Source organism: Pongo abelii, chromosome 1, assembly GCF_028885655.2.
Source record: "Pongo abelii isolate AG06213 chromosome 1, NHGRI_mPonAbe1-v2.0_pri, whole genome shotgun sequence".
Classification (NCBI taxonomy): domain Eukaryota; kingdom Metazoa; phylum Chordata; class Mammalia; order Primates; family Hominidae; genus Pongo; species Pongo abelii.
Genome location: NC_071985.2, coordinates 101,137,152 through 101,163,126, shown reverse-complemented (window position 1 = coordinate 101,163,126; position 25,975 = coordinate 101,137,152). Strand labels below are relative to the sequence as shown.

Sequence of the window (25,975 nt, the reverse complement as noted above, 5' to 3'; positions counted from 1 at the left end):
GTACTGAAGATACAAAGAATGGGGTTAGGTTCACTGAAACTAGGGTAACACCTTTGGATGAGCTAAACACAAAGATGACACTGACCTTGAGCAGGTATAGAAGGTCAGAGACATGCCTGCAAAATGAAATCCCTGAGGAGTTTTGTAGCTATCCAGAGATATGTGGTTCAATTTAGAATGTCTGACAGATCACTCCTGGCATGTGCTGCATAGTTATGTGAACATGTCACACCTAACTTGGGTCCAATGTCTTCAGACTTAGCACAGGTTGCCACTGGCATGGTCTGAGAATAGGAATAGAGCCATGCCCACTGACCCATCCTATGCCTGGGCTTCGAAATGGAACTATAGTTTCATTCAAATCTACATGTGCCCATAGGTCCTGCCTGCAGCAATGACATCTCTCAGTTTAGTAAGGGCTGCTTAGTGCGGGAATATGACTCCCATCTGGAAGACCAGGTGGAGTCTTATCACCATCAAAGTAAAAAACCTATTGTCCAGGTCAAGGGCCAAGCTGCCGTGCTGTTTCTTAAATGACTAAAAGGCACTTCTCTGGTGCTGGAATGAGTCAGGTAGTTCAAAGTTAGTTGGAGGAGTCGAATAACATCTATCCAGTGAGTCCTGCAAGACTTCAGGCCCTTCCACTTCCATCAGCACCCCATTGAGCCTGGAAAAGGAGACAAAACTAAAGAAGCAGCCAGGGAAAATCAGACACCACAGAGCCCCAACTAGATTTCAGGGGTAACATAAGGAAGTGGTTAAAAAAGAAAAAGGATAGATCCATTAATGAGGTAAAAATTTATTGCCTTTATGTTGAGATAGAACAGGGACTGGTAGAAAACAATGAAAGAGAAAGACAGAGAGAGAGAGACAGACAGAGAGAGATAGAGAGAGAAAGTGAGCTCAGTGAATTGGCCAGGTGACACACTGATAAGGGAGTAAAAGGACATTCTGAGTTAGTGCCCTCATGACACACAGCAAAAGAGTGAGCTCTTTAGTTTTCCATAAAACGTGCTCAAAATTTGATGCAGTCACCGTGAAAGTACAGCTTTTGAGGTATGGTTAACCTATGGTACATTAGTAAATGATAAGGGGAGGAAGAAATGAAAACCTAAATGTCTACTACAGTGAAAACCAACGGCAATGACAGTAGGAGTAATTCAGCCTTCATTGAAAACATGAAATTAAACATACCCTGTTTTCCCTGGATCTGTCGTCTCCAGGTGTTAACACAGAATTAAGCGTCCACAATTGCTAAAAGTTACCTGGGGCATGGTGGGTTCTGATCTTCTTCCTCTTCTTGGTATTTTTCAATTTCTGAAATAAATTCAGACATGGACAGACACATTAAGCTGATTCCCCTACACACATAACAATCCACTGTCTAATCCTCACACAGGGACTTCAGGCTCCTCAGCATAAGAATAGGACACTGTGGAGATATATTTCAGGAGGCCTGAAGGCTGCTCATGATAGAGATTCCTTGATTTTTGTCCCAGAAACTAAGGGTAAAATGTCCCTATTCTGGTAGATCGTTATCACAATATCATTTGTCCCAAATTTGTGCAAATGGTTATGCCATATCTTTCCAATCAATTTAAAGCAAATGCCCTCAAATGATTTCTAGGAGAAAAACTGCAATAATCAGCCCTGTTTCATCAAATACTCAGGTTGTTCATGGTTGTGAGGATTTTGACTGAAAAAGGAAATCTACAAACCCTTGAGTCAAAATCATAGTTCTCTGAATTTGTCACATCTGCCCAGGTCCAATGTCTTCAGAGTAGAATCAGAGTGCCACAGGCATGGCCTGAGATGAGGAAGAGAGCCATGCTCACTGACCCATCCCATGTCTGGGCTTCCAGGTAGAACTAGAGTTTCATTCAACCTATGTGCCTATAGGTCCTCACTGCAGCAATGATATCTCTCAGCTCAGTAACGGCCACTTGGAGCAGGAATATGAACTCTATATGGAAGACTCAGTGGATCCTTATTGCCTTCATAGAAAGATACTTACCATCCACATCAAGAGAAAAGCCAACATGTTGTTCCTCCAATGAGGAAAAGGAACTTCCATAGGGCTGGCATGAGTCAGGCAGTTCAAGACAACTAGAAGGAGTCAAATAACATCTATCCAGTGAGTCCTGCAAAATTTCAGACTCTACTACCTCCAGCAGCTCTCTGCTGAGCTGCAAAAGTAGAAAAAGTAAAGAATAAGCCAGGGAAAATCAGACACAACACAGCCCCAACTAGATTTCACGGGTAGCATAAGGAAGTGGTTAAAAAAGAAAAAGAATAGATCCGTTAAAGAGGTAAAAATTATTGCCTTCATGTTGGGTCAGAACAGGGCCAAATGGAAAAGGATGAAAGAGAAAGACAGACAGAGAGACAGAGAGAGAGACAGACAGAGCTCAATGAATTGTCCAGGTGACACACTGATGAGGGAGTAACAGGACACTCTGAGTTAGTGTCCTCAGGACACACAGCATACAGTGATCATGAAAAGAATGCACTCAATAATTTTCCATAAAATGTACTCAACTTTCCATGCAGTCACCATGAGAATACAACTTTTGAAATATGGTCGACGTACCATAGGTTCGTAAATGATAAGGGGAGGAAGAAATGGAAACCTAAATATCTACTGCAATGAAAACAAACAGCAATGTTAGTAGGAATAATTCAGGCTTGGTTGAACAGATGTAGTCGATATTGTCGGCCCGCTCTGTCTTCCCTGAACAAAGAGTCTCCAGGTGTCAACACAGAAGTAGCTGTTCACAATTGTTCAAAGTTACCTGGGGTATGGTGGGCCTTGGTCTTCTTCATCTTCTTGGTCCTTTTTAATTCCTACAATAAATTCAGACAGGGATAGACAAAATAGGCCAATTCATCTACATCCATAACAGTCCACTGTCTAATCCCCACACAGGGACTTCAGGATCCTCAGCATGAGAACAGGACAATGGGAGAGATATACTTCAGGAGGCCTGAAAGCCGGTCATGATAGAGATTCTTCAGTTGCATCTCAGAACCAAGGGTGAAATACCACTATTCTGGTAGATCATTATCCTAAAATCATTTATCCCAAGTTTGTGGAAACAGTTATGCCTTATTGTTCCCATCATTTCAAAGAAAATGCCCCAGATGATTTCTAGGAGGAAAACTGCAGTATTCAGCCCTGTCTCATCAAACGCCCAGCTCGTTCGTGGTTGCAAGACACTGAAATTAGAATGAAGGAGAAAATCTACAAACCCTTGAGTCCAAATCATAGTTCTGTGAATTTTTCACATCTGCCTGGGTCCAATGAGCTGAGAGTGGGCTCAGGTTGCCACAGGCATGGCTGGAGACTAGGAATAGAGCCATGCTCACTGACCCATTTCATGTCTGGGCTTCCAACTGAAACTACATTTCATTACAAGCTATATGCGCCCATAGGTCCTGCCTGTGGCAATGACATCTCTCGGATCAGTAAGGGCCACTTAGAACAGGAATATCACCCCTATCTGGAAGACCTGGTGGAGGCTTATCACCTTCATAGTAATGTACTCACTATCCACATCAAGAGCCAAGCCAAGGTGCTGTTCCTCCAATGAGTAAAAGGCACTTCTGTAGGGCTGGCATGAGTCAGACCGTTCAAGATAACCGGAAGGAGTTGAATAACATCTATCCAGTGAGTCCTGCAAGATCTCAGGCTCTTTCTTGTCCAGCAGCTCCCTGCTGAGTCTGGAAAAGTAGGAAAAAGTAAAGAATAAGGCAGAGGAAATCAGAAACCACACAGCCCCAGCTAGATTTCATGGGTAACATAAGGAAGTGTTTTTTTAAAAAAAAAGAACAGATCCAGTAATGAGGTAACAAATTATTGCCTTTATGTTGGGATAGACCTGGGTCAGGTATAAATGGATGAAAGAGGAAGAGAGAGAGAGACACACACACACACACACACATGCACACACACACACATGCACACACACACATGCACACACACACACACACATGCACACACACAGAGAGAGACAGAGATATAGTGAGCTCAGTGGATTGGTCAGGTGACACACTGATGAGGGAATCAAAGGACACTCTGTATTTGTGCCCTCAGGACACACAGCAAACAGTGATCATGAAAAGAGTGGGCTTAATAACTTTGCACAAAATGTGCTCAAGTTTCCCTGCAGTCACTATGAGAATACAGCTTTTGAGGTATGGTCAACCTTCACTAGGTTAGTAAATGATAAGGGTAGGAAGAAATGAAAACCTAAACATTTAATGTAATGAGAACCAAAAGCAATGTCAGTAGGCATAATTCAGACTTGTCTGACAAGATGAAATCATTTTTTTCAGCATGTACTGTTTTCCCTGGACTTGGCATCTCCAGGTGTCAACACCAAATTAACTGTCCACAATTTCTCAGACTCACCTGGGATCTGTTGCCTCTTGGTCCTCCTTTTTCACTTGATCACAACGATGTCCTGCAAATAAATTCAGATGGGGCCTCTTACATTAAGCAGTTCTTCCTTGCACACAGAAACCTTCCTCTGTCCAATCCGAACACAGGGACTTCAGTCTTCTCAGTGTGAGAACAGGAGACTTTGAGAGAAATATACCAGGAGGCCTGAGATCAAGTCTTGAGAGAACTGACTTGGTTCCTTTCTTGAGCCTTGGGCAAAATTCCCCTGTTTTGGAACGTTATCTTCCCAATGCGCTCTGTCCTAGGTTTGTGTACACAAATGAGCAATATTTCTCCCAATAGAGTTTAGCCAAATAGTTCTAACACCTTGTAGGAGAGATACGGCAATATTCAGGCTTCTCTCATCAAATACCCAGGACTTGATAGCTTACGAGATTGTGGACACTGAGATTTGATGGAGGGGTGCAATGTACCAGCTCTTGAGTCAAAATGAGACTTGGTTCTACACAGAAGCATCAGCTATTATGTCTTTTGTGGGTGAAAAGTCAGCCATTTATCTAGAAAACATACCAGCAAGATGATGGACAGATGAGCTAAAACAAGCCAACTTAGAAGACACAGAAAATGGGGATAAATTCTGTGAAATCTGGGTCACATCTTCCACTGAGAGGTAGAGAAGAGTGACACTGGCCTTAGGCAGGTAAAGAACTGCACAGACATGCTTTGGGAACAAAACTCATAAGGAATTTCATAGCTGGCAAGAGACATTTAATTCAGATGAGCTGATCTGACAGACAACTCCTGGGCATGTGCTGCATAGCTTGGTGTGAGTTTGCCACACCTGCCTTGAGTTCAGTGTCCTGACAGTCGATCCAGGGTGGCATGGGCATGGCCTGAGACTAGGAAGAGAGCCAAGCTCACTGACCCATCCCATGCCTGTGCTTCAGACTAGACTCCAGAGTGATTGAAATCTACATTGATATATAGGTTCAGCCCACAGTGATGGCAACTCTCAGCCCAACCAGGGGCACAAGGCCCAAAGATTATGGGGTCTACCTGGGACATGAACTGGAGCTTTATCACCTTCACAATGGAGTACTCACTGCCTATGACAAGAGCCAAGCCAACTCGCTGTTCCTCTAATGAGTGAAAGGTGCTCCTGTAAGACTGGTACGAGGCTGACTTGTCAGGAGGAATTGAGAGAGTCTAATAACCTTCATCCCAGGACTCCTGAGGGGCTTCCTCCTCTTCAGACTCCTGCAGATTCCTGACGAGCCAGGCAGGACAGGGATGACAGAAGATTTAACCAACAGAGATTAGACAACAAAACCTCCCAGATGTTATGATGGGAGACAGAATGGAGTGGTCACAGAAACCAAAGACATTTTTCCTTCAAGAGAAATAAAACTATCCTTCTAAATGCAGGGTAGAGGGTGTCTGCTCTGGGGACAGAGCAAAAATGGGCAGCACGTGCTCGGTACATTTGCCACAGATAAGCCAATGTAGGGCACCCAGACTCTCCCTGTAAACTACCATCATGACTTGCAGCACAGAGAACTAACACTGGGCTTCAACTACTTTGCATAAATTGGATTGAATTTTACATGCAGCATTCAAGTGAACAGAGCTCTTGAGGCAGTGCAGACACAGATCTTGTTTATTAAGGGCCCCATTTTTCCAATATTTTGATATAATACATTTATTTTTTCAATTTCTTTTCTTGCACAAATACTAGCAAACATACTAACAAAAAATGGGCAGAAAGCATATATACATCTCTCCCTGGATTTAAACACTCGGGAGAGAACAGGCAACACCAAGAAATCCCTGTTTGAGGGTCTGGAGTGGACTTCCAGCAAACTCCAACAGACCTGCAGCTGAGGGACCTGACTGTTAGAAGGAAAACTAACAAACAGAAAGGAATAGTATCAACATCAACAAAAAGAACATCCACACCAAAACCCCATCTGTAGGTCACCATCATCAAAGACCAAAGGTAGATAAAATGACAAAGATCGGGAGAAACCAGAGGAGAAAAGCTGAAAATTCTAAAAACCAGAGCACCACTTCTCCTCCAAAGGATTGCAGCTCCTTGCCAGCAGTGGAACAAAGCAGGGTGGAGAATGACTTTGATGAGTTGACAGAAGTAGGCTTCAAAAAGTCAGTAATAACAAACCTCTCTGAGCTAAAGGAGGATGTGTGAACTCATTGCAAGGTAGTTAAAACCTTGAAAAAAATTAGATGAATGGCTAACTAGAATAAACAGTAGGGAAAACCTTAAATGACCTGATGGAGCTGAAAACCATAGCACGAGAACTACGTGATGCATGCACAGGATAAGTAGCTGATTCGATGAAGTGGAAGAAAGGGCATCAGTGATTGAAGACCAAATTAATGAAATGAAGTGAGAAGAGAATTTTAGAGAAAAAAAGAGTAAAAAGAAATGAACAAAGCCTCCAAGAAATATGGGACTATGTGAAAAGACCAAATCTACATTTGATTGGTGTACCTGAAAGTGACAGGGAGAATGGAACCAAGCTGAAAAACACTTTTCAGGATATTATCCAGGAGAACTTCTCCAACCTAGCAAGGCAGGCCAACATTCAAATTCAGGAAATACAGAGAAAACCACAAAGATACTCCTCGAGAAAAGCAACTCCAAGACACGTAATTGTCAGATTCACCAAAGTTGAAACAAAGGAAAAAATGTTAAGGGCAGCCAGAGAGAAAGGTCGGGTTACCCACAAAGGAAGCCCATCAGACTAACAGCAGATCTCTCAGCAGAAACAATACAAGCTAAAAGAGAGTGGGGGCCAGTATTCAACATTCTTAAAGAAAAGAATTTTCAACTCAGAATTTCATATCCAGTCAAACAAAGCTTCACAAGCGAAGGAGAAACAAAATGCTTTACAGACAAGCAAATGCTGAGAGATTTTGTCACCACCAGGCCTGCCTTACAAGAGCTCCTGAAGGAAGCACTAAACATGGAAAGGAACAACCAGTACCAGCCACTGCAAAAACATGCCAAATTGTAAAGACCATCAATGCTAGGAAGAAAGTGCATCAACTAACAGGCAAAATAACCAGCTAACATAAAAATGACAGGATCAGATTCACACATAACAATATTAACCTGAAATGTAAATGGGCTAAATGCCCCAATTAAAAAACACAGACTGGCAAATTGGATAAAGAGTCAAGACGCATCAGTGTGCTGTATTCAGGAGACCCATCGCATGTGCAAAGACACACATAGACTCAAAATAAAAGGATGGAGGAAGATCTACCAAGCAAATAGAAAGCAAAGAAAAGTAGGGGTTGCAATCCTAGTCTCTGATAAAACAGACTTTAAACCAACAAGGATCAAAAGAGACAAAGAAGGCCATTACATAAGAGTAAAGGGATCCATTCAACAAGAGGAGCTAACTATCCTAAATACATATGTACCCAATACAGGAGCACCCAGATTCATAAAGCAAGTTCTTAGAGACCTAAAAAGAGACTTAGACTCCCACACAATCATAATGGGAGAATTTAACACCCCACTGGCAATATTAGACAGATCAATGAGACAGAAGCTTAACAAGGATATCCAGGACTTGAACTCAGCTCTGCACCAAGAAGACCTAATAGACACCTACGGAACTCTCCACCCCACATCAACAGAATATACATTCTTCTCAGCACCACAACACACTTATTCCAAAATTAACCACATAGATGGAAGTAAAGCACTCCTCAGCAAATGTAAAAGCATAGAAATCACAACAAACTGTCTCTCAGACCACAGTGCAATCAAATAGAACTCGGGATTAAGAAACTCACTCAAAACTGTGCAACTACATGGAAACTGGACAAATCTGCTCCTGAATGACTACTGGCTAAATAACGAAATGAAGGTGGAAACAAAGATGTTCTTTGAAACCAATGAGAACAAAGACACAATGTATCAGAATCTCTGGGACACATTTAAAGCAGTGTGTAGAGGGAAATGTATCACACTAAATACCCATAAGAGAAAGCAGGAAAGATCTAAAATGGACACCCTAACATCACAATTAAAAGAACTAAAGAAGCAAGAGCAAACAAACTCAAAAACTAGCAGAAGACAAGAAATAACTAAGATCAGAGCAGAACTGCAGGAGACAGAGACACAAAAAAAAACCCTTCAAAAAATCAATGAATCCAGGAGCTTGTTTTGTGAAAAGATCAGCAAGAAATCCCTGTTTGGCTAGTTCACCTGGCTCATCTGATTGCAAGTTCCTATCTTGACAGGACTACAAAATTAAAACCAATACAAGGGCCACAAATAACGCACAACATTGTTAATAAGGACAATTTGTAGTTGGGTGAAAAGAAGAAATAGTTCTATACATCACTTCCCCTTTTTCTCTAAATCTACAATCTCCCGGTGTCACTATTGAATTAACAGCCCACAATTCCACAGCATTACCTGGGAGACACTGGCCCTTTTTCTTCCTCTTTCTCATCATCACTTTCATTTTCTGTAAATAAATTCAGAGAAGCAGGTCACATTAAGCAATTCACACTTCACATATAACCAAATAAGTGTTCAGTCATAGCACAAGGACATAACTATTCTCAGTGCAAGAATATGGATTCTGATAGGAATATTCTAGGGTGCCCTAGATTAAGTCTGATGAGAAGTAGATGACCCTGCTTTCCAGACCCACAGGCCAAAATCTTCCTCTATGGGTAGACCATAATGCCATATTCCCTGGCTGAGTCTATGCAAAGCAAAACAAAACTTTTCCCCAAAATATCTCCAAAAATTGCTCAAACAATTTTCTAGGAGTGTTGCTGCAATACTGACTTATATCCCCAGGTAACACGGACATTAAATGTTTAGAGGCGTCTATACATGAAACTTGACTGATAGATAAATTTGAATAGCTCTTGCTTTACAAAGAATCTGTGATTTGGGAGGCCGAGGCAGGTGAATCATTTGAGGTCATAAGTTCAAGACCAGCCTGGCCAATATGGGGAAACCCCATCTCTACTAAAAATACAAAAACTAGCCATATGTGGTGGTGTGCACCTGTGGTCCCAGCTACTCAGGAGGCTGAGGCAGGAGAATCACTTGAATCTGGGAGGCGGAGGTTGCACCAAGCCAAGATGGTGCCACTGCACTCCAGCCTGGGTGAGAGAGCAAAACTCCAAAGCAAAAAATAAAAAAATAAAAAAAAAAGAATCTATGATGCTACAAAGAAACATTGGATCAGCCATTGCATTGATGGGGTGGAGAACCAGGGTCCAGCCTTGCTTTATGGAAATATATCAGCAAAGTAAAGAAGAAAGTTTCCTTCCCGATTTCAAGATGACTGTGCAAAGTAGCTAGGTAAGCTGACTTAAAGGAGATCGAGATTAAAGCTGAGAGCAGTGAAGCCTGCAGAACAATATTTTCAAATACACAGGAAAAGCTGCCAGCTTCCTTAAAAAGGCATAGAAACTCTGTGTACATTGTTTAGGGACAGATGACCTAATCACAGGTGACAAGAGATACTGAGTCGAAGCTAGGAGGCCTGACAGATATTTCCTGTGCTCCTCCTGCACTCAGGTGACTATGAGATTGTCACACTTGCTTGGGGTCCAGTAACTTGATACTGGGGACTGGCAGACAAAGGCATGACATGAGCTGAGAAGGACACAAAAAATCCCTGATATCTGTGTTTAGAATCCAATCGTAGTTTTTTATTCAAACCAATTTGTGTATATAGAGCCTGTCTTCAGAGTTTGTCTTCCTCAGCCTAGAAAGAGGTATGAGACGCAAGGAAAATAGAGGCTACCTGGGAAAATGTGTACAGCATCCTCTCATTCATCATGAGAGGATGAGTCAGTGAGAGTTGGATCGACTTTGTCTTCCTCAAATGTGATTTTGTTGTTCCTGTGAGGCTGGTTGGAGTCACAAGGGCCGTGGCCATTTGAACAAGTGATGGCACATTCCTCCAGCGAGTCCTCAGGGACTTCCTTTTCTTCAGCCTTCTGCACCTCCCTGATGAGCCAGGTGGGATCGAGATGACAGAAGATTAAACGCAGAGGGATTGGACCCCAGGGAGTCCTAGCTGGTTTTGACAGGAGGCATAAGAGAGTGGTCCCAGAAAGCAAACAGGAGGTTCCCTTTAAGAGGGAACAGGCAAACCTCTTCTCTCTGCAACAGAGCATGGCTGCCAAAGGAGCCAGAGAGGAAGAGAGCAGCTGGTGTTCACTGCACTGGACAGATAGGAGCTGAGGTGGATGAAGACTCAGCTATCCCTGTATGGTACAGACATGACACTTGGCACACATAGAGAAACACGACAGATGCCACACTCTGTGTCTAAGCTGGGTTGAATTTAACATACTATGGCCAAGGGAATGCAGGCTTTTGGCCCACTGTAGATGCCAGAGAGGGTGTGCCTCCTAGACCTTTTTCATATGTTACCACCCATTACTTGCTCCTGAGTATTCAGTGTTACCTGGGGACACATGATTCCTGTACTTTCTCAGCCTCCTCAACTTCAACATCTTCATCCTCATCTTCATCATTTTCTGTAAATACAGAAGTGTTCATTCAGATATTTCCCACTTCACACTCTGCAAGCACAGTCAGCCCAATGTACACAGAGACATGAACACCTAGGCATGGGTTACCGTTCAACTGAAAGCTCTCATGTTTTATCTTTAACAAAATGCCCTGGAACGGTTTCCTGATCCATCAGGCAATGCATTTCTGATCTGGAGGGCCACCATCAAGATGTGGCCAAATATTGAAAAGATTTTTTGCTCCACATATCACTGGAGGCTTGTGCAGCCTCTCTCTGGACTTCGGCGACTGTTTCCCCCATCCCACCACAGATCTGATTCCCAAGCACAGGCTTGGTGTCCTGTCACCGTTCGCATTTTGAACCTAATTCTTTCTCTTAGGAGAGGACAAGCTTGTCCCACAGTGCGCTATGCATCAGGAGACTTCGCAGGCCCTCCACGTGGCTTCTGCATTTGACATTCTCTCCATGGGGAGTGCTCCAGTCTGAAGCACTTCCTACCACCAAAAGCCCCTACATGAAGTGCCTTCTCCAACATGACAAGGTGAGGAGCTTCATCTCATTTTGAAAAGCAGTAGTAAGTGTTCCCACATTTGGATGCTTCAGTCCCTAGCAAGAGACAATCTGTCTGCCTTTGCAGATGGAGAGAGACAAACTTGGGAAGGATAAATCACTCACTCACTGACAGTTACTAAGAACATTGCTGAAGAGACAGCATGGGAACCTTCATTCTTAGTCCAGAGCTCTTTTCACTCTAACAAGCGCCCTCCAGTCACAGCCTCCTTCCTGTCCTTTAAAACTAGATAGTTGCTGCCTCTTGCTCTAAAGATCACCTTCCATCAAGGAAGGAGGGACAATTGCAATACTGTGACCTCCAACCCCATGGGTTTCCCATCTCTATTCTTACCCAGGAAGTCCTCGTCATGTCATGGCCACGTATGTTTAGTGGAAAAAAACACCACCGATACAACTGTCATTGAAAGTATGGAGGTCTGGAGTCTCTCATAAGCCTGGGGTTTTGGGTCATCAGGGCCTATGGCCACCTTACCTGGGATGAGCTTTTGGACAAGGTGCTGTGCCAGCCTACACCCCTCAGCCAGCTGTTCTTGGAGGTACTGCCCCTGGGAGTTGTCCAGCTCATCCGGAGTGAGGAGGGACTGGAGATGCTGATTCAATGAGTGGGAGGCATCTCTCCCTTCCTGTAACTTCTCCCGTAACGGGGTCATCTCTCATTCCTGAGAGTGGACTGGGACTTTGTATCGCCTAAGGTTACATAGTAGAGAAATTTTTTTTTTTTGAGAGATTCTTTAAGAATCTTTAGGAAGATTTTTTTGAAAGCAAATTATAGTAATTAAAGAAAAAAGAAACCCTAGTAGTAAATGTGACAAAGGATATAATCAGAAAATTTATAATGGAAAAAAGTTTCATTCATTCATTCATCTTTTTTTTTTTTTTTTTTTTACATATGTATACATGTGCCATGCTGGTGTGCTGCACCCACTAACTCGTCATCTAGCATTAGGTATATCTCCCAATGCTATCCCTCCCCCCTCCCCCCACCCCACAACAGTCCCCGAAGTGTGATGTTCCCCTTCCTGTGTCCATGTGTTCTCATTGTTCAATTCCCACCTATAAGTGAGAATATGCGGTGTTTGGTTTTTTGTTCTTGTGATAGTTTACTGAGAATGATGATTTCCAATTTCATCCATGTCCCTACAAAGGACATGAACTCATCATTTTTTATGGCTGCATAGTATTCCATGATGTATATGTGCCACATTTTCTTAATCCAGTCTATCATTGTTGGACATTTGGGTTGGTTCCAAGTCTTTGCTATTGTGAATAATGCCGCAATAAACATATGTGTGCATGTGTCTTTATAGCAGCATGATTTATAGTCCTTAGGGTATATGCCCAGTAATGGGATGGCTGGGTCAAATGGAATTTCTAGTTCTAGATCCCTGAGTAGAGAAAATTTAACAGTGGAATTGGATAAGTGATCAGTTCTAATATTATGACAGAGATTTCTGAGACAATGTCCTCAAGGAGACCTCCAAGCAGAAGGTCAGCATATGTTTAAAGAAATGTCTGTGGCCAAGAGAAAGAATAAAAAATGGTTTACAGCCTTCCTCTATATCAGAGAGGGCTCCTGTAAGATCCTCGATGACATTCCATTCATCTTTCTCTTCTGTAAACAAAAGTAGGTGTCTTCCTAATTCAGTTTCAAAACAACATCCTTTCAGTTCCTTACTCTGGCCAGGGACATCTCCATGTGAAAATACACATAGTGTATCTTGCGGCGACTAGATACAAAGCCATGTACAGAAATAAGGCCAGGTACAGATGGGGAGAATTGAAGAGACGAAAGAAGAAAACAATGACAGGGTCCAGAAGGCAACATTGATTGAGTGAAAGAATGAGAAGGAGCAGTCAGGAGGTGATTCTCACTAAGGGTAAGTGGGGTGGTGATGGCACATGATTTTGAGTATACTGAATGCTGCTGGGTGGTTCCCACTCCTTTGGTTAATTTTGTGTTATGCAAATTTCCCCTCAACAATTACTTGTTTGAAAAAGAGAAAACAAGGCTCTGAGAAACAACTGCAACCCATAATTTATTATTATCCTTGTTCTCTGTTTGATAAATATTTGGGTGTCAAGAGCCTACCATGGCAATTCCTGCCTTTCCCCTGGCCCAGCTTAGTTCTTACTTCTCCCCGCTGAGCGGCTGTACTTCAGAGATTTACACATCTGCCCACCTGCCTGCCCCCACCAGGCCCCCTCACCTGAGCTCCTCAGCTTGCCCGAGCTGCTCTGCAAGCTTCTCCTCCTTGAACTGCAGCTCATTCCTCAGCATAGATTTTATGTGGTCTTTGCACTCTTCACATTCTGAGAAAAGACAGACATGCCTGCCTCAGTGGAAGGCTGGACATGCTGCTGTGGTCACTGCCTACAGGGCAGGAGCCAGGTCCATCCCAAGGACAAAACTGTCCCCAGTACCAGGCTCTAGGCAGGGATTGCCACATATTTATTCTTCAGTCTCCTGACTTTCTGGCATCTGATCCTCCAAAATTTAGGGACGAAGAAAGAGAAACTCAAGGGCACATCAAGGAAGTTGACAAGATGATTCAACCACAATGAAGTGGAGTCAGAATTCACAGCCACAGAGGTTTGACTCTGAATGCGGGGCCACTTTCCCAAGCCTTGCAGCCTCTCCTCTAAAACACTGCACTGGGGCATGAAGTAGTGATTTCTTGTACAGTCAGGAAGGCCCCCCAGGACTATGGGACTGATGGTTTCCCTTTTACTGGGAATTTCAAGGACAAATATGTCAAAGATTTTTAAAATCTTTGATTTTTAAATCATATCTTCAGATATGATTTTAAGAATCACATCTGAAGCATAAAGTATGAGGCATAAGACCATAAGGCCATGAAGGGAATATGCCCAAATGCTAATAAAGTTTGTGTTAATTTAGAAACAGTGGAATGAAGAACTAATTGATAGTGTTTACTCTGCACCAATAAATGTTCTAGGAGATTGGCAAGAAATAGCTCATGTAATTCATTGCAGCAATTTACAGAGGTAGGTATTATTGTCGTACCCTGTGAACAGATGAGGAAACTGAGGAACAGACTGAGGGACAGATAAGACAAGCAACTTGGATGGAGCCCAGGAGACAGGCCCAGGGTCCCTGCTCTGCACACTGTACTTCTACTTCCACACAGTCTCGGGTGCGATCCTCTTTGGGAACAACAGCCTGTGCCCCAGGAAGAAGGACTTCCCTCTCAACAGGGTACTCTCTACTTTTTTTAAATTATAGATTTATTTATCTATTTATTTATTTATTTATTTATTTTGACGAGTCTTGCCTTGTCACCCAGGCTCAAGAGCAATGGTATGATCTTGGCTCATTGCAACCTCTGCCTCCTAGGTTCAAAGGATTCTCCTGCCTCAGCCTCCTGAGTAGCGGGGATTACAGGTGCCGCCACCACGCCCAGCTAATTTTTGTATTTTTAGTAGAGACGGGGTTTCTCCATCTTGCCCAGGCTAGTCTCAAACTACTGACTTCGTGATCTGCCCAAGTCAGCCTCCCAAAGTGCTGGGACTACAGGAGTGAGCCACAGTGCACGGCCTCTACTCCCTGCTCTTGATGCTGTCACTTATATATACCACATGTTCTATTAGGAGCAGACTGCTCTTGAAGCCCTTCAGAGCGGGTACTGGGTACTATCACCAAGTTTCCCTCAGGGTCACTAGAACAGAACTTTGCCTATTGGGCCTCAACAGAAGCTTGAACTGAATAAAAGTTCACTTGTCCAGACATTTAGAACAACAGACTAGATGTTATTTGTCTGCAGGATTTTATATAGTACAGAGAGGATTCTTGAAAACATGATTTAGCCTCTTGGAGAAAACAGGTCATTTTGTGCCTGTGTCAGAAATCAACAACTGGGATTTTAACTCTAGTCCCACCCCCAGCTGACTGCAAACATGGAAAGTTGCTAAATACTTTGGTACCTCTGTCTTCCAACTTTAACAAAATGTTAAAATACCCATTTCTATTTTCTTAGATGTACGGGAAGAATGAAATTATTTTTGATGGAGACAGCATTTAGTTCCTCAGAGAGAAGATAGGACATCATTCATCACTTTTGGGATGGTGAGCCTATAGAATTTATGGTATTTGTTCTGCTGGTTGGCCAGGAGTAGGCCACTTGAGTTACAAGAAATTTCTCTTTGATGTTTCTGAACTGCTGTTTGTTCTCTGCCAGCTGGGGGCACAATTTCTCATTGATTTCTAGAATGTTCTTTTCTGCCTTCTCACTAGACCAAGGGACGGCAGATATCACCATGCTGATGTTTGTGGCAGAAGAGGTGGAGCCAAGGACTGGGGAGAAGAAATCCAAACACATGATAGGTTAAAAACTGGTGAAATCCAATAGGTTTAATCAGGACTGAGGGATGTCAGTAACTGAAATTCTTAACTTACTATTGAGAAAAACGTGATCACTCCCCACAGCACTTTAGGATCCTTCACCACAAAAACAAGGTTCGAGGTGCCTGAACTCAGAGCTGAAGGCACTCATTACCAGTAGGTCAGACTCTGACAAGAGTAAGGAATATTGTGGTCAGCATGCCAGGTAACAGTCTGCAGTTGCAATAACAGAATTAGAAGATGAGGGTGTCATGGAATCTTAGAAGCTCTGCGTTGTAATTGCCCAGGCTTTGCTGAAACACAGGCACCCTGGTCTCACCTGAGGGTCACCACCAATGGGGATTATTCCTTCAGCATTCACTCTCAGTATTCGTGTACCCTTGTGACAATGCCACAGACTCATCTCTTTCCCAATACATCTAAGCATATTCCTCACTGTTTATCTCTTGTCTGTACAACATCATCAAGGCAGAAACAGTTTCCCAACAGGTTATATTTTCTTAATGGTAGTCATGAAGTCACCCCACCTGCTCTAAGTTAAAACAGATCTTAAGGATTTTCCACAAGTCTAAGGTATCAAACTTTTAGCCTGCCCTGATGTCCTCTGGGTCTTCTGCAGTTTTTTCTGTATCCACTAGAAAGTGAATGAATAATTCATTTTTTAAAAATGTTTTCTTTCCTGTCTCAGTATTCTTCTTGCTGCATCCAATTGTTACGTTGATTTCTTTTTTTCTTACTGGGGCACCATCCTGGCTTTTCATTACACTCTAGACAAGTATGACATCCCTACCTCCAAAACTCTTCCTCTATATGGGGTGATTTGTTTTTTAATGTCACTGAGCACTACGTTTTATACTTGTCACTTATGGATGTCATTCTAGTGCCACAAGAGCTCTTTTCAAGGTATCAAGTGATCAAAATCATTTATATAGGGATCTCCTGAAAACATGTGTGACCATCTATCTTGGGAATTTTTGTAAACCTGATGCTATTTTGTTGTTTCCGTTTTGTTTTCCCATATACTGAAAAGAACAGGGCCACAAGCAGTTCTTATGGAATATGGTTTGATATATATTTTGTTGAGTTGGACTAATACCATTGATTTTTGGTTGCATTCCACTAACTGAACATGGCAAGATCAAGGTTATGGTCAGGGTTGCTTGCTGATCCTCACTGTTGCTGTGCAGTAGAAGGTGAGTTTGAGGTGAGAGGCATGAGTAGGAAAGAGTGATCCCCTGAACCACCTCCTCACTTTCTCAGCTTTCATCCCACCTAGGTTTTGTGAGCCTGGAACTTGGGAGACTGTTCTGTAGCCCAGGTCTCCTAAGATTGGCTGCTGGACTTGCCTGAGTTGAGGGTGCAGTGGGTGTGACCCTGGGCTTCCCAGAATTCATGTGGAAGTGAAGGAAGGAAGACTGGATCAATCCCATTTGAAAGCATCCCTCTCTGCAGCCTGCACCATCCTCCAATGACACTGTAAGGACACTGCTTTGAGATGTATCAAAGGCTTTAAGTCAATGTATTTTCTGGGGTCTGGGAGACCTGACATTCTGTTTCAGAATGAAAATCTGTCAAGTTTATTCATTTTACAAATGATAAAACTGCAGGTTCACAAAGTTACATGGCTTACATGAGGTCACACAGGGATGAGTTTTCAGCACTGCCAATAAAAGCAATCACAATAATTATTCAGTAATTATTCATAGAATCCATATAATTCAGTAAACATTCACATAATTATTTAGTAATTATTCATTGACCAATTCATACAAGGCATTTTGCTCAAAACTGTGCTCATATTTGGACATTGTATCTTCACCATAATCCTTAAGGTAATGCTATTATCCATAAGTAACAGGTAAGAAACCTGAAGAAGAGGGATAGCAAATCATGTATTTGGCCATATTTCCATTTTTTGGTTTTTGTGATGCTGGAAGAATGACCAGAATGAGTCATGGGAAGAGTATTCATTCCTGTATTATTTTCCAGGACAGAGGTGTGCCCTCCTAGAGTACTGGGGCCAAAATTCAGAAGTGTCTGTAACCTTGCTTTAACAGTATGGGAAATAACCTCTATCACCTGGAATTTCCCTGGAACTTTGGAATGTACAAGAGAAGTATGAGACTTGGGTCTTCCTTTGGCTGTGTTTAATTCACTCTTCTATGGAAGATCAATGATTCTCACTAAGACTTCTGCCTTTTTATAACCACAATATATGTTTTATGGAGAATATTTTATACTTCGCTCTATTTAGAAAGAATAAATATGAGCAATTGTTTAGGTTTTATGTCATGGACTTAATATTTTTCTGATTTCTGTTTTGAGATTAAATTCTCATGTAAATAGAAAAATACTTATTATTTCTTATAAGGCCAAGTTTGTTATTAGTTTGAGTTTTTGAAAATGAAGCACAAACTTTTGATTTTATCTTTGTCCCCAACAGCGCCACTCATTGTCTATCATTATGACCTGGACTTGCCCCTGCACTTAACCTAATCCTGCTGAGCCATCTCCATGCACTGTCCAATTCCATCAGTGATTCTGGCTCCTCCCAACGCTCCCTGAAATGGATGCAGGGATCAGGACATCAGACACATTCCAGACACAAAGGCAACCCAGACTGTAGAGCGGGCAGCTGTGTTCCCACTCCCCTAATGTTCCAGTGATGTCCTAAAACTGAAAGGAACACTTTCCCTTTTTAAGGTTGTGTTCTTCATGTCTCAATGCCTCTGATCTAGTGAACACAACTGTCCTGTAAGTGAAAGAACTTGCTAAATTTCTGGATTCTTGTTAGGTGGCTAGAATAGGTTTATAAGACTTCCTTACTTACCCATGACTGATAAAGTCTGAATTCTTAGCAGTATGATTCTTTTTCTTGTAAGATGAGCAGCTTAGGAAAGATTGGTCATGTTGCTCTGCAAAAAGAGGTAAACAATTTCTACTCAAAGCATGCTTGAATGTGAAGCTAGGGCTTCCGTTCTTCCAAAGTTGGACTGTCACTGCCTCAGGCATGTGTCCCGAAGTGCTTGTGTCTCTGCTGTACTCAAAATAAAGTTTAAATGGAGCCCAGCAAGCCAGATCTCCTTTACTTCTAGGTTCCCACAACAGTTTCTCCTCTGCTTTAGAGAATGCATTGAAAATATTCTTGTTCTGGTGTTGTGTTTTGGCTTTGGAATGATGTGATGCAGCTCAGTGGGTCCTACACCCAAGTTGATCGGAGTAAGAAACACCTGGGAAAGTCAGCGCAAATACAAGTTCATTGTCCTCCTTGCAGGGATTTGGATTCAGAGGGCTCAGGTGGGGCCTGGAATGTGTCTGTTAACGTGACTCAGATGTGCAATTTGGGGACCCACTGATAGCATCGACCTTACAGTTTATGGGATGATTCTGTTTTGCTGATGAAAAAACTGAGGCATAAAGAGTCTGTAACTTTCCCAAGTTCCCTTTGCTGTAAGTCCTGGAGCCAGATCTCAGGTGGAGCAGCCTCTTCCCCATCACCTTCCCACATTTTCAGCTGGGTTAGTTCTTTCCAAGTATGTGTTTCTCTCCCCTATATCTCATTTCTGAAAAAAGGAAAATTTCTGGAATGTAATTCTTTCATCTAATACATTTCCTCACAACTTGCTGCCAGCATCATATTCTGGCCACTTACTGTTAAAGTGAGATTCCCTTTTTTTTTTCTTTTTTGAGACAAGGTCTTGCTCTGTCATCCAGGCTGGAGTACACTGGTGATTATAGATCACTGCAACCTCGAACTCCTGGGCTCAAGCGATCCTCCTGCCTCAGCTTTCCAAGTAGTTGGAACTCTAGGCACACATCACCATTTCTGGCTAATCTTTTATTTTTCATAGAGACAAGGTCTTGCTCTGTTGCTCAGGCTGGTTTTGAACTTCTGGCCTCAAGTGATCCTCCCACCTAGGCCTCCAAAAGTGCTGGGATTACAGGAGTGAGTCACCGAGCCTGGCCCCTGAAATGCTTTTTTTTTTTAATTTTTTTTTTTTAATGAAAATACAGGACATGGAGATGTGGAAAGACACCTTGCTTTATTACTGTTATTATTATTTCTACAGTATAATTCACATATCACAAAATTCACCATTTTTAAGCATACATTTCAGTGTCTTTTACCATATTCCAAAGTTTCACAACCATCACCACTACCTAATTCCACAATATTTTCATAATGCCAAAAGCATGCCTGTATGGGCAGTCACTCTCCAATTCCCCCCTTCTTGCGGTCTCTGACAACCACTAATCTACTTTCTCTATACATAGATGTACTTGTTCTGGGCACTTCCTCTATATGGAATAACAAAGTGTAGTGTTTTCATCTGGTTCTTAGCATATTGTTCTCAAGTTTCATCCTTTTTAGCCTGCATTAGTACTTCAACTTTTTTATGGCCAAATAATATTCCACTACATGGTTATACCACATTTTGTTTATTCATCAACTGATAGTGGTTTCAGATGTTTCCACTTAACTATTATGAATAATGCTGCTATCAACACCTTTATACATGTTTTTGAGTGAACACCTGTTTTTCATTTTCTTGGTTGTAAACCTAGGAGTGCAATTGCTGCATCATATGTCACTTTATGTTTAACTTTTTTTTATGTTTAACTTTTTGAGGAACTCACACACTGTTTACCAACTTCAGTAGCTATGCCATTTTACATTCCCAATAGTAATATATGAGAATTCCATATTCTCAATAACTTTCCAAACATGTGTTATCTTTGTTTTTTTCCTAAGTCATACTAGTGGGTGTGAAGTGGTATCTCATTTTGGTTTAAAATTACATTTTCCTAATGAAAAACATTGAACATCTTTGCATGTGCTTCTTGGCCATTTGTGTGTTTCCTTTAGAGAAATCTCTACTCACAGCTTTTTTCCCATTGTTAAATTTGGTTGTCATTTATTGCTCAGTTATGTGAATTTCTTATATACTCTAGGTACTAGACTCGTGTCAAATACATAATTTGGAAATAGTTCTCCCATTATGTGGATTATCTTTTCACTTCCTTGACAGTGTCCTTTGAAGCATGTAAGATTTTTATTTTAATGAAGTCCATTTATCTATTTTTGGGTTGTTTGTGCCTACTTAAAAAATGTCTAATCCAAAGTCACAAAGATTTGTACATATGTTTTCTTCAAGACATCGTTTTTAGAATGAGAACTTTCCTGGCTTTTAGTGGAGGGCAGACATTGTTTATGCCTCCTGTCCATTACCGATGTTTCTCCTGATTGTTATTCATATGCTCACCACCCCTCCATGGAGCATCCCATGGCCTGTGACAGAACTCTGGGGACTGATATCCTTCCACTGACTTCGGCGCCGGTGAGAGCCCTGGTCATGTGATTCAGCTTAGACTTAACCCGACCCAGTTGCACATATTCCTCAGGGCCTTCAGAGTTGAAGTCGAGAGGCTCTCTGAGAACGCTTGCCAGCCCATGCTCTTTTAAGGCTGGAGCAAACTTCCTCCATCTATTCCAGACAGAGGGGACTGCAGGGGTAGGAGTCAGTCAAGACATCTCTGGTGTTAGAAAGTAGAGCTGTTTCAGGGTTTGGGGAAGGTTGTTCAATTGAACTAGGTCCTCTTTGTTTTTACTGTATGTGTGACTTCTTTCTAGAAAAAAAGGAAGAATATTTATGTTAGAACATTTTGTCTATTCTTTGTCAATTGTTTGTCTACAATTTTAACCCGGATAAAGGAGAGCTCAGTGTAAATGTATTCTTAAAAACTAATTATGGTTCACGTCCACTACCATGCGATCATATTTAAATCTATGAACTATCCTGTTACTTGGGTATTATCCTGCTCCTGAAGAGAAAACAAACTCAGAAAGATTGCAAAATTTCACTAGGTCACAAAACTAGTGAGGAGAGGAATAAGAATTAGAAACCAGTTCCTTTTGGCCTTCAAAGCTAACCATGTACCATTAGATCAAACTGATTTACATACTTTTGCTGGAATTAGTCTCAGAGTTCATGGTTCTTGCTTGATTTTCCCAAGGAAACTGTGCCATTTTAATATCATTTCACACTTTGAAATTTAAACTTTTTTATTATACTTTTTTGTCTTTGTTCTGTTCCATTTCTTTTGATTTCTTCTCAATGGATCCCTCTTATTTATATGCTAAATATCTGTTACCTATTTTCTGTCAATTTTCACATTTTTGAGTGTTTGTTTTCTCTCTGTTGTATGCTAACAGTTCTTCACTGAGATATAATTTGCATAGAGAATACCGCAAAAAACCTAAAAGTACAGCTTTATAAATTTTAATATAATTATACATTGTATAATAACACCCAGTTAAAGACAAAGAACATGTTCCCCCATGCCACAAGGTTCTTATGTGGTCCTTGCCTGTCAATACTCATCCCCCAAATGAAGAATATATTCTGAATGTTGTCACTGCCTTAGTCCCTTTGTGTTGCTGGAAAGGAATACCAGTGGCTGGGTAATTTATAAAGAAAAGAGGTGCATTTTGCTCATGGTTCTACAGGCTGCACAAGAAGCATGGCACCCGCATCTGCTCCTAATGAGGGCCTGAAGCTGGTGAAAGCCAGCAGGTGAAAAGGAACCAGTGTGTGCAGAGATCATATGGTGAGAGAGGAAGCAAAAGAAAGTGAGTAAGGTGAGAGGCACTTTTTAATAACCAGCTTCTACAGGAACTAAGAGAGTGAGAATTCACTCACTACCTTCTCCCAGGGTGGGGATTAATCTATTCATGAGGGATACACTCCTGTGACCTAAACACCTCCCATTAACCCCCACCTCCAACACTGGGGACCACATTTAAACATGTGATTTGGAAGGGACCAATATTTAAACTATAGAAGTCACCAAAGATTAATTTTGCTTATTCGTGTGCTTCATGAAAATGGAATCATTTTGGCCAGTCCTGGTGGTTCACGCCTGTAATACCAAGACTGCGAGGCTGAGGTGGGCAGATCACCTGAGGTCAGGAGTTCAAGACCAGCCTGGCCAACATGGCAAAACCCTGTCTCTACTGAAAATACAAAAATTAGCCAGGCGTGGTGGCAGGTGTCTTTAATCCCTGCTACTTGGGAGGCTGAGGCAGGGAAAGTTTGTTGAACCTGGGAGGCAGACCCAAGATCGGGCCACTGCACTCCAGCCTGGGGAACAGAGTGAGACTCCATCTCAAAAAAATTAAAAAATTGAATCGTTTAGCATGTTCTCTTGTTTTGACTTCTCTTACTCAGGTGGTTATATATGCCACTAGTTTGTTTGATTGTGTTTTTCCCTCATTTCATTTTGTTTTGGCCAAGTAATATCCTATTGATTGTATGATTATCACACAATTTGATATCCATTTTTCTGATGGGAGACAGGTTTACTTGTTGGCTGCTGTGCACAAGTAACGATGAATATTCTCATACAATTATTTCTGTGAAGATACATAATTATTTTCCAGGGTATCTATAGCTAGGGATAGAGTTGCTTGGTGAATGTGTAGAAAATGGACACAGAGTTTTGCAAAGTAATTGTATTATTTTACATTTCTATGAAAGATGTAGGCCATTTCCAGTTGCTCTACATTCCCACACACTTAATATTTTCAGTCTTTTATATATAGCCATTCTACAAGTGTGTAGTGATATCCTGTTTTGGTTTTCTCAGGCCTAATGTTCATTTAGATATCTTCTTATGGAAAATATCTTCTCAAATTTTTATGTTTGTTGATATACTGGGGTGTTTGTCATTTTCTTTGTAATCTATAGCAATTCTTTATATATTTTGAATGAGTCCACTTATATATACATTTTTTTTGCTATATTACATTGCAAACAATTATTCCTGATCTACAGATAGCTTTTAAGTTGTTAACAACATAATAAGTAGAAGGTTTTTAAAAATGAAGTGCAATTCGCTTGATTTCTTATTGTGGTGAGTGCTACAGTATCTAGTCTAAGAAATATTTTCCTATGTCAAGTTCATGAAACTATTTCCTATTTTTCCTTTACATGATTTCTAATTTTAACTTCCACATCTTAAGTTAATTTCAATGTATGATGGAGAGTGGTTGTTAATATTAACTTTTTAAAACAACAAATATTATTTCACTCAAAATCGTTTTACTTAAAAGTCTTTCATTTCCCAATGAAGGGCATTGGTGTCTTTGTTTTTAAAACATTTAGAAGAGGCGGTGGCAGCATGTTCTGACTCATGGGTGGGAATTGAACAATGAGAACACTCGGACACAGGGCAGGGAATATCACACACCAGGGCCTGTCGTGGGATGGGGGGCTGGTGGAGGGATAGCATTAGGAGAAATACTTAATGTAAATGATGAGTTAATGGGTGCAGCAAACTAACATGGCAAATGTACACCTATGTAACAAACCTGCACGTTGTGCACATGTACCCTAGCACTTAAAGTATAATAAATAAATGAATAAATATATATTTTTAAAAAGTGGCACTGCGAAGGCTGCTGCACAGCTAGCAGAGCCGTGGTGAGGAGGGCAGCGCCTGCCCCGAGCTCTCCGCCTCCCCTGCCCGCCAGCCCAGGCGGCCCCAGCAGCAGTGACCAGAGGAGCCCCTGCAGCAACGCAATGGCCAGGTGGATGCCTCCATCTACAGCCTTGTGGCGGACGGGACCTGTTAGGTCATGACCATCATGGGCAACAAGGACTTGCCCTCCAACTGGGCTGCCGTCTCAGGGAAAACCTTCGTCAACATCACCCCAGCTGAGGTTGGTGTCCTGGTTGGCAAAGACTGGTCAAGCTTTTTCATGAATGGGCTGACACTGGGGGGCCAGAAATATACTGTGGTCCCGGACTCACTGCTGCAGGATGGGGAATTGACCGTGGATCTTCATATGAAGAGCGTCAGTGGAGCCCGCACCTTCAATGTCACTGTCACCATGACTGCCAAGACGCTAGGCCTGCTAATGGGCAAAGAAGGAGTCCACGGTAGTTTCACCATTTCATAACAAAGAAATGTTATGAAATGGCCTCCCAACTTCAGCGTTCCCAATACTGACCTCCTTTGTTCCTTCCCCTCCACCACTCCCTACAGCTTTGCCCCACTTTCCTTCTCATACACACACCATTTTAATTTCGGGGACCATTACCCCACACACCTTATTGCTGCCAAAACAACATGGGCTGGGGGCCAGGGATAGATGGACAGACACCTTCCCCTACCTATACCCCTCTTGTGTGTGGTTGGAAAACTTTTTTCTTTTGAGGGATTTTTTGTGAATAAAAAAGATTCTACTAAAAAAAAATAACTGTACATATGTTTGAATGTATAGTTTGAATCTGTATTCTTTTACTTTGATATATTTATGAATACTTACAACAGTACTACCATTTTTAAATTACTTTAAAATCAGGTTTGAAATCTAGCAAAGTGCTCCAACTTATTGCTTCTTTAAGACCAACTTGCCTATTATAGGTTCTTTGATTTTCAAATACATTTTAAAATTAGCTTTTAAATTTCTCTAAAATCTCCTACTAGAAATATTAATCAGAATTGTGTTGATGTAATATGCTAATAAAATTGAGTCTTCCAATCAATGAACATATCTATTTCTCTATTTAGTCTTCTTTAATTTTTCTCACCAATTGCTTTTAGGGGCCTTGTACCTGCTTCATTGCATGTATTCTTAAGCATGGAATGATTCTGGCTATTAATCTCTATTACGTTTTATTGAATTGCATTTTCTAGCTGCTAATTGCTAGTACGGAGAAATTAAGGTGATGAAATCAACTTTATAAATGTTTAATTTAGGTACAACAGACTGCACCACTTTAAAATGCATAATTCAATGCATGTTTACAAATGTATACACTAATGGAACTACTGCCACAACCAAGATAGAGGAATTTATGCCCCAAAGTTTCTTGTACCCCTTTGCAGTTCATCAGTCTTTCAACCTTCGTACCCAAGGAGCCGCTGTCACTTCAGGTCCATTTGCATTTTTAACCATTTTCTATAAATGAAATTATACCTGCATTCTTTTGTATCTGCCTTCTTTCATGCATCAACGTAATTTTAAAATCCATCCATATGAGTATTTGCATCAACAGTTAATGCCTTGTAATTGCTGAGTAGTATTCC

The 25,975-nt window shown here is 41.5% G+C and overlaps 2 pseudogenes; one reads left to right on the top strand and one right to left on the bottom strand.

Annotated features, from left to right (window-relative positions):
• Window positions 1-423: 423 nt before the first annotated feature.
• LOC100436043 (neuroblastoma breakpoint family member 3-like) lies at window positions 424-15,797 on the bottom strand (annotated as a pseudogene).
• A 5,356-nt stretch (window positions 15,798-21,153) lies between these two features.
• Window positions 21,154-24,842, top strand: LOC103889732 (profilin-1-like; annotated as a pseudogene).
• The last annotated feature ends 1,133 nt before the right edge of the window (window positions 24,843-25,975 follow it).